Source organism: Pelodiscus sinensis, chromosome 22 (assembly GCF_052426305.1).
Source record: "Pelodiscus sinensis isolate ZL-2025 chromosome 22, ASM5242630v1, whole genome shotgun sequence".
In the NCBI taxonomy this organism is placed as follows: Eukaryota; Metazoa; Chordata; order Testudines; family Trionychidae; genus Pelodiscus; species Pelodiscus sinensis.
In genome coordinates, this window is record NC_143073.1 from 15,631,433 (window position 1) to 15,640,725 (window position 9,293).

Genomic DNA, 9,293 nt, shown 5'->3' on the forward strand with positions numbered 1-9,293 from the left:
GGTGGTTTACATGGTTAGGACCTGTGATGATATCGCCTGTAAAGACGTGTGGACAGAGTTGACCTCAGGGTTGATTGCAGGAGTGGGTTCCTGGGTGAGTGTGATGGAGGTGTGCTGTGTGGTTATTGGAAATAATTTGTTTGAGGTCAGGGTGTTGTCTGTAGGTGAGGATTGGCCTGTCCCCCAATGGTTGTGAGAGTGAGGGGTCATTTTCCAGGAGAAGTTGTAGATTTTGATAATGTGTTAGAGGGGTTTAAGTTGGGGGCTATAGGTGATGACAAGTGATGTTCTGTTGTTTTCTTTGTAGGGCCTATCTTGAAGTAGCTGATGTCTGGGTACTTGTCTGGCTCTGTCAATCTGTTTCTTCTCTTCTCTAGGTGGGCATTTTAATTTTAAGAATGGTTAATATAAACCGTATAGGTGTTTGTCTCTGTTTGTGAGATTGGAGCAAATCCGGTTGTATCTTAGGACCTGGCTGTAAACAATTGATTGGGAAATGTGTCTTGGATGGAAGCTGGAGGCATGTAAATGAAGTGTAACAGTTGGTAGGTTTCCGGTATTAGTATGGTGACATTTTCTGAAACAAAATTAGGGACATATTAACCATGCCCCCGGCATAAGAAATCTCACCCCCGGAGGCAGTACTCCCTTGGACAAGACGGACACACAAGAAGTAAAGGGTGTCATGTGAACCCTCTAAGAACTCCTCTCACTGTCCTCCTACCAATAGGGATGGGTTTGGCCCCCATAGAACCCCAAAGACCTATCTGGCTTCAAGATTAAGCTAGATGGGTTTATGAAGGGGATGGTTTGATGGGATAACATGATCTTGGCAATTAATTGACCTTTCACTATCAGCGGTAAATAGGCCAATGGTGGGATGATAGGAGTTACTACAGAGAACTTTTTCCTGGGTGTCTGGCTGGTGAAACTTGCCCACATGCTCAGGGTTCAGCTGATCGCCATATTTGGGGTCAGGAAGGAATTTTCCTCCAGGATAGATTGGCAGAGGCCCTGGAGGTTTTTCACCTTCCTCTGTAGCATGGGGCATGGAACACTTGCTGGAGGATTCTCTGCATCTTGGGGTCTTTAAATCATTATTTGAGGACTTCAATATCTGAGATATAGGTGAGAGGATTATTCCAGGAGTGGGTGGATGAGATTCTGTGGCCTGCATTGTGCAGGGGGTCAGACTAGATGATCATAATGGTCCCTTCTGACCTTAAAGTCTATGAGAATCCCCTATGCAACTATCCTGCGATTGCATTAACCCAATTTACATTGCTTTTACTCAGGGGGGAGGGCAGGGGATAAGTGTTCCCTCTAAGATTTTCTTTCCATGAATGGAATGAGTTTTGTCTTGTGCACCAGTAGTGAGTTCATGTGCACTTGTTCGGAAGTGTGCCACTATGGCACCCAAGTTATTAATAAATATCTTATAAACTTGTCCCTTTTCCCTCCACTGCCGTGTCTCCCACACTCCCTTCATCTGGTCCCCTGGTGCCTCTGCCCCCCCACCCCTCACTCTTCTCTGTTGTCCTGGCTCCTGCCCTTCTCACTCCCCTCAGCCCTTTGGGGACCTGCCTCCCTACTCTGCACCAGCCCTTCTCTTCCCCATGTCCACTCCTCTAGCTCTGCTCTGATCATCTGTAGCTACCCCTTCACATCCCCTCTCCTAACACCTTCCTCTACCCACCTGCCCTGCCTCTCTCCCAACCACGTGTCTGCCTGTTTCACCCCCAGAATCCTCTGGCACCTGCACATTCCTTTACCCCTGAACCTTCCTGGTGCCGCCCCCTTCCCTCACTGCCCCCTGCCTCCTTGCCCTCTTTCTCCCTGGTGCTCACCCCCTTGTTACCTGCACAAATTTCTCTAACCCTTCCACACTGTAGAGACACACACCTTTACCCAATTCCTAGGGCTCAGGGCGCATCTTCCTGCGGGTTGGCAGGATCTTTAGCCACTGAAAGAGCCTCACACAGTAATATTATTATCCTCTATTTATTGACAATTCCCAAACAATCAGAATACACATGCTAAGCACACAGTGTCATGCTCACCAATCCTTATACAGGCAGACTTCCCTTGTTGGCCAGGCAAGATCAGTCTCTCTGGATCTTAGCTGCTGCATGTCACGGTCTGGTCTTAGGCTGTGTCTCTGAGATGAATTCTTCTTCCAGGTCTTCCCCCTTCTCCCTGGTGTTCCTTGTCTCCCTTTAGTCTTTTTCCAGCCTTTTGCTTCTGTTACTTCCGATCTTCTTCCTGGTCTCCTTCTTGGACCCCAGTTTACGTAATGAAACCCGAGTCCCGCTTAGCTATACCTTAACCAATTATGTTAATATAATTTTACTAACCAATTATAACAAAAATACCTAATCAATCATACTCCATCACCTTAATTGATTTACACCTAGCAAAATTAGTTATATAGCAGACAGAAACAGTTACAAACCAGACAGAGATCACACAGACGAACAATAGAAAAGTAAGGATACTTAACCATAGAGTGTGAATTCCACAACATTCTCTATTGATAAGCAGTTTCTTGCCAGACAGAATGGTGTGACTTAAGTTTTCTTTACCCATCTTGAGATCTGTTTCTTTATCTGGTGACACTGGGGGAGCTATCAGGACAAAATTCCCTTCTTACAGGTTGGTGTGATATTTTAATACAAAATAGATGGACTGTGAGTATGTGACTCTAGACTTTACAGCTAATGGCTGCTGCTCTTCAGTCTGGCTGCAGAAGGCAGCTTTGGCTGCCTATATGGCTTCAGGCCTTCCATCATTGTTACAGAAAAACCATATTGTTACACCCTCACCACCCTCTGCCTCAGTTCTCCTCACGACCTCTGTGCTCTCACACATGACTTGCTCCATCCCCTGCTTTCCTCATGCCCACCCCTTTTCAACCCCTCTTCTCCTGGCACCCACTCCTCCCCTCGCCTCTTTCTCCTTCCTGCCCCCATTGTCCCTCCCTTCTCCCAGCCTCACCCTGTCCCCTCTCTTCTATCACCCCCACTAACACCATCCCTCCCAACTCACCCTCCTGCCCATTCTCTCATTGTTTCCTCTTGGCCCCCTGACATTTGTCTCTCTCTCCACACTGCCCCTTGGTTGCTGCCCCTTTTTTCTCCCGCCTTTGCCCCCTTCTCTCTACTCAGCACAAGCCCCTTCCTCACCCCCATCTTTCCCTTAGTTCTGCACCTATCCCTTCCCTCACCTTCTGCCTTGGATGTGAAAAATCATTTGCAGGGGCTGGAGTGGGGGCCGCAGCACTGTTTTTAGTACCACGGTTTCGGCCCCAGAAGCTCCTACAGCCCTGGCCCCAGCTGCTCCCGGGGCCAGATCCCATGCTGGGACTGGAACAGAGGCCACCCATGGTGTTATTTTTAGTACCTTGGTCCCAGTCCCCTCAGGCTGCCCGGCTCCATCTGGAGTCAAGCAGCAGCTGCACAAGGCCCATTCTGGTGAAGCTACCTGGCTGACACGTGCCTCATGTGGCTGCCACTCGACTCCAGTTAGAGCTGGGGCCGACCACAGGGACCCAGACCATGGAACTAAAAATAGCACCGCAGGCAGCCTCTGCTGCAGTCCCAGTACCTGCCGAGCCCAAGTGTGCCCTGCTGCACAGCACCGCAGCTGAGCTCCATGTGGCTCCTGTCAGTGCTCCGCAGCATCCCAGAGGAGGAGGTGGTGCCACCAGACTAAGACCCCGCGCAGCGGAGGCAGTCCCATGGCGGAAGAGAGGGGAGGGAAGAGAAGGAGTGGCCGCACACCACTGGAAGCCAGCCCGGATGCCCATCAGCAAAACTGCAGTGAAGTTACTTACATGCCCTGCTAGGTAGGAAGGGGAGGAGGCTGCTACGCCGTGCAAGAAGCAATGGCACAGCGCCATTGCTTGGTTGCTTTTTCCCCACAAACTAGTGTCCCCATCAAATAGTGAAAAGTCCAGTGGGGCTTTCTGGGACATTTCACTACTTGATGGGGCACTGGGACAGAGTATTTAAATTCGGGACTGTCCTGGAAAATTTGGGACATACGGTTAGCGTAGGTATGAGGTGGTGGAAAGGTGTCTGTCATGTAATTGTACTGTAGTGTTAAGTAAGTGGATCTATGGCGTGGACTGGTCCAGGCTAAGGCTGATGGTGTGGTAGAAATTGTTATAATCCCTGTGAAATTCTTCAAGGGTCCAGATGATGAAAATGTTGTCAATGTAGAATCATAGAATCATAGGACTGGAAGGGACCTCGAGAGGTCATCGAGTCCAGCCCCCCGCCCTCAAGGCAGGACCAAGCTCCGTCTACACCATCCCTGACAGATGTCTATCTAACCTGTTCTTAAATATCTCCAGAGAGGGAGATTCCACCACCTCCCTTGGCAATTTATTCCAATATTTGACCACCCTGACAGTTAGGAATTTTTTCCTAATGTCCAATCTAAACCTCCCCTGCTGCACTTTAAGCCCATTACTCCTTGTCCTGTCCTCAGAAACCAAGAGGAACAAATTTTCTCCTTCCTCCTTGTGACACCCTTTTAGATATTTGAAAACTGCTATCATGTCCCCCCTTAATCTTCTTTTTTCCAAACTAAACAAGCCCAGTTCATGAAGCCTGGCTTCATAGGTCATGTTCTCTAAACCTTTAATCATTCTTGTCGCTCTTCTCTGCGCCCTTTCCAATTTCTCCACATCTTTCTTGAAATGTGGCGCCCAGAACTGGACACAGTACTCCAGCTGAGGCCTAACTAGTGCAGAGTAGAGCGGCAGAATGACTTCACGAGTTTTGCTTACAACACACCTGTTGATACAACCTAGAATCATATTTGCTTTTTTTGCAACAGCATCACACTGTTGACTCATATTCAACTTGTGGTCCACTATGACCCCTAGATCCCTTTCCGCCATGCTCCTTCCTAGACAGTCGCTTCCCATCTTGTATGTATGGAACTGATTGTTCCTTCCTAAGTGGAGCACTTTGCATTTCTCTTTATTAAACCTCATCCTGTTTTATGTAGCGTAAGTAGAGTAAGGATGCTAGGGGCTGACAGCTGAGGAAATGTTCAAGGTCAGCCATAAAGATCTTGGTACATTGTGGAGCCATGTAGGTGCCCATGGCTGTGCTGACTTGAAGATATAAATGGCCTCCAAATTGGAAATAGTTGTGGGTGAGGATAAAGTCATAGAGCTTTGGAACCAGGCGAGTAGGAATAGTGTTCCTGACAGCCAGCAATCCGTCTTTGTGTAGAATGTTGGTGTAAAGAGCTTCTACATCCAGGGTGGCCAGGAAGATTACCGATGCTCAGTATTTTCCTCAGGAAGTCAGTGGTGTCTCGAAGATAGCTAGGTGTGCTAGCAGCATAGGGTCTGAGGAGAGAATTAATATTTAGAGTGCAGATTTAGAGCAGCCTTGAGGCTAATCTAACATACTGAAACCTTTGTAGTATTAATTTTGACTTGATATTAAATAATCATGTAAAGTCATACACCTTGTTAATTATTCCTTGTTTTAATATTCTCTCTTAGAATCACAGAATCATAGAACACTAGAATTGGAAGGCACCTCGAGAGGTCATTGAGTCCAGTCTCCTGCCCTCATGGCAAGACCCAGTACCGTCTAGACCAGTGGTCTCCAACCTTTTCACACCCAAGATCACTTTTTAAATGACAGAACAAGCCAAGATCTACCGCCCTGTCCCTTCCTTGGAGCCCTGCCCCCTCTATTCTCCTCCTCTCCATCACTTGCTATCCCCAATCCTTATACTGCTGCTTTTTTCCCCCCAATTCTTCTGTAGGAAGAAATTTATCCAATATTTGGCCTGTCTAGACTGGACCAAATGTCAGAAAAACCCTTCTTTTGGAAGCCTTCTTATTCCTCATAGAAAGAGGAATATAGGGGTGACCGAAAGATCATGTTTGCTCTGCCACTAAAAGAAGTGGAAGAACAAACGCATCCCTGGATGCAGCAGAGTTTTTCTGGGATATCTCCGGAATCCTGAAAAAGTCCTGCAGTCTAGCCATACCCTCACTGGGTTGAGACAGGATGTGTAGGCTCTGGGGTAGGAATGAGGGATTTAGTGTGGGAAGAGGTGAGAGGAAATCTGGGAGGAAATCTGGATGCAGGAGGAGGTGGGTAAGTGAACACTGGCTCAGGGAGGGGGCTCCAGGCCAGGCAGTGTTGGGGTCAGATGTAGGGTTAGGGTACTAAGCAAGCCACAGACTTCTGGATGTGAGGGTTCAGGAATTTGGGTTGGGGTATGTGAGGGGCTCAGGGCAGGGGGTTCTAGTGTATGATAGGCTCAGATGTAAGGTCTGGGGAAAAGGGGAGTGCAGGAGTGTTATGTTGCTGTGGCCAGATGGGAGCTTGATCCCAATTGGAGGTTGTTGGCCAGGCTTCATTTTTAAATAAAATACTATGTCAAACACAAAGGTTTCTGCATTGTCTTTTATTTCTGAGAAGGGCAAGAAACCCTTCTGAGAAGGGCATGACTTTTTGAGTCAGGGGTCACTGACCCACAGAAAAGTCAGTTGGGGCCACACAAGTGAGATACAAAAAAAAAACTCCTCCAACTCCCTCCATCCCCAAGCTTCACTAATGTGGCCCCAACTGTGTTGGTGGGAGCAGCGGACATAGTACTGGGAAAGAGTGCTAGTGGGTGTTTTGGCAGGGGACAGGGTACCAGTGGGGACAGAGTTCTGCGGCTGGGGACAGGGGAGAGAGAACAGGGTGCCAGGAGGGGAAAGGGAACAGGGTGCCAGTGGGGACAGGTTTCCGAGGCTGGGGAGTGGGAACAGAGGGCCAGTGAGGGCAGAGAGTCCCCTGCACCTGCCTCCTCCCAGGATTCTCCTCTCCCTCACTCCCAAAGAGAAGCCAGCATGTGCCTCCTCCGGGCCGACCCCCGCCTCCCGCCGCACAGCCAAACCACCACACGCACCTGCCCCGGGGCCAAACCCCCGTGCGCGCCTGCCCCGGGGCCAAACCCCCGTGCGCGCCTGCCCCGGGGCCAAACCCCCGTGCGCGCCTGCCCCGGGGCCAATCCCCGCTCCCACAGTGCAGGGAAACCCCTGCGTTCGACTCACTCTGCGCTCCTCCTCCGGGGCCAATGCCCCTCCCGCAGCATATCCGTCACGCCACAGAGCTGTGGGAGGGGAGCAGCCAGCGCACTTCCGGAACCCCCGGAAGTGGTGTGAAGCTGCAGGCAAGACTTTCATCCATCCCGCAGGAAGCCGGCACTACGCTAGAGGTAGGTAGTGGGTCTTCTCGGGGGTGGGGGGAAAACGGGAAGTGGGGGGGCCCGAATGCCTTGTGATTGACTGGTCGAGGCCTCGCGATCGACCAGTCTATCTCGATCAACCAGTTGGTGACCACGGGTGTAGACCGTCCAGGATAGATGTCTATCTAACCTGTTCATAAATATCTCCAGAAATGGAGATTCCACAACCTCCCTAGGCAATTTATTCAAGTGTTTAACCACCCTGAGAGTTAGGAAGTTTTTCCTAATGTCCAACCTAAACTTCCCTTGCTGCAGTTTAAGCCTGTTGCTTCTTGTCCTATCCTCAGAGGCCAAGGAGAACAATTTTTCTTCCTCCTTGTGATACCCTTTTAGATACCTGAAAACAGCTATCAAGTCCCCTCTCAGTCTTCCCCTTTCCACACTAAACAAGCCCAATTCTTCCATAACATTTTAAAAAACATGTAAGATATCTGTTAATAACTTGGGTGCCACGGTGGCACACATCTAAACAAGTTCACAGAACCTCAATATTGGTGCATAAGACAAAACTCTGCTCATGAATAGAAAATCTTAGAAGGAACACTGCTCCCTGTGTGTACCACCTCCTGCTGAGCTGCCTGCTCCCCGTGGCTGCCTCTGATACAAAAGTCAGCAGTGCAAGGGGAGGGGTAGGTGGGAGCTGGTATGTGTGGGGAGCCACCTGCCTCTGATCCAGAGGTAGTATATGGAGGTGGGTAGATGGGAACCTGTGCTCAGAGGGAGTTGGCTTCTACCTGGCTCCCCACATGTAAACATGTAACTGCAGTAAATTTCAGCGGTTAGAGATTTACAAAAACATGTTAACGTCTGTAGGCAGAACAACCACTAACAATGGGAAGTTAAAGCCAGACAAGTTACAATTAGAAACCAGGCATGACTTTTTAACAAGGAGGTGGATTAGCAACTGGATCACACTATAAGGACAAGTACTGTGTACAGTGCACTTCATCTCTTGAGGGCTGCTGATCCATGCTGGATTAATGCCTTTCCTGTATGATGCATGCATTGTTGGGTTCCAGACAGGGGCAAAGTGAGATTCTCTAGCCTGTGATATGCAGAGGGGCAGTACAGATGATCCAAAGGTTCCTTCTGACCTAAAAAGCTGATAACTCCCAAAGGCACAGTTAGCCAGTTTTTATGCACCAGCCATTGGTCTCTCCAGTGGGTCCTGATGGATGGAATCTTGCATCTGCATCGCTTGCTGCTGAACTCACTAGGCACTTGCATTAATCTGAAGGCAATGTTGGGAGCTTCATCTCCAACCATTGTTATGTTTGACTTTAATTAGTAGTGATAATTAACTATTATTGCATCACTCATGGAAGTTTGTGCCAATTCATTTAGTAGTGCTCACTGCTATTAGATTTAACGTTAGCTGATATGGTCACCTTTGATAGTGCAGATAACTCAGTTGAATTTTAGGCTATCATTTTCATTAGTTATGTGTATTATTTATTTGCACTATTTACATGTGCACAAATTATTTGCATCAATTGTTTGCACTCATTATTTGCACAAAGGCACGAATTATTTGCAATTCTTACAGAGCTGTCAACCCCAAGGAAACTATCAACCTGCTGTGACATGAGGCCATACTAACAGGACGGGGTAAGGATAAAAAACACAAGCTTAGTGAAATACACTTGTAAATGCACCAATTATATGCATTAAATTTATTGTTTGCACAAATATTGGCCCTAGTAAATTACTAGCACTAATTAAAATTGCACATTTGCCCTAGATATTTCTTGCACTAACTGTATTTGCACCTAGTATTCCCAGTAGTGAATTGCACCAATTTGCACTAATTAAAAACGGTCCTGCTTTGCATTAGATAGGTGCACAAATAATCCGTGCAATCACCTACTACAGAATTGCACCAGGCCTTTGCACGAACGAGCTCTTTGACCTGCACCATCACTGGAACGGCAGCTCCTCCCTCACCACAATCGCCACAGCACGAGCCGCGCTTACGTCACGGCCCCTTCTCCAGCCGCGCCGTCCCCGTAACCCGGGCAACG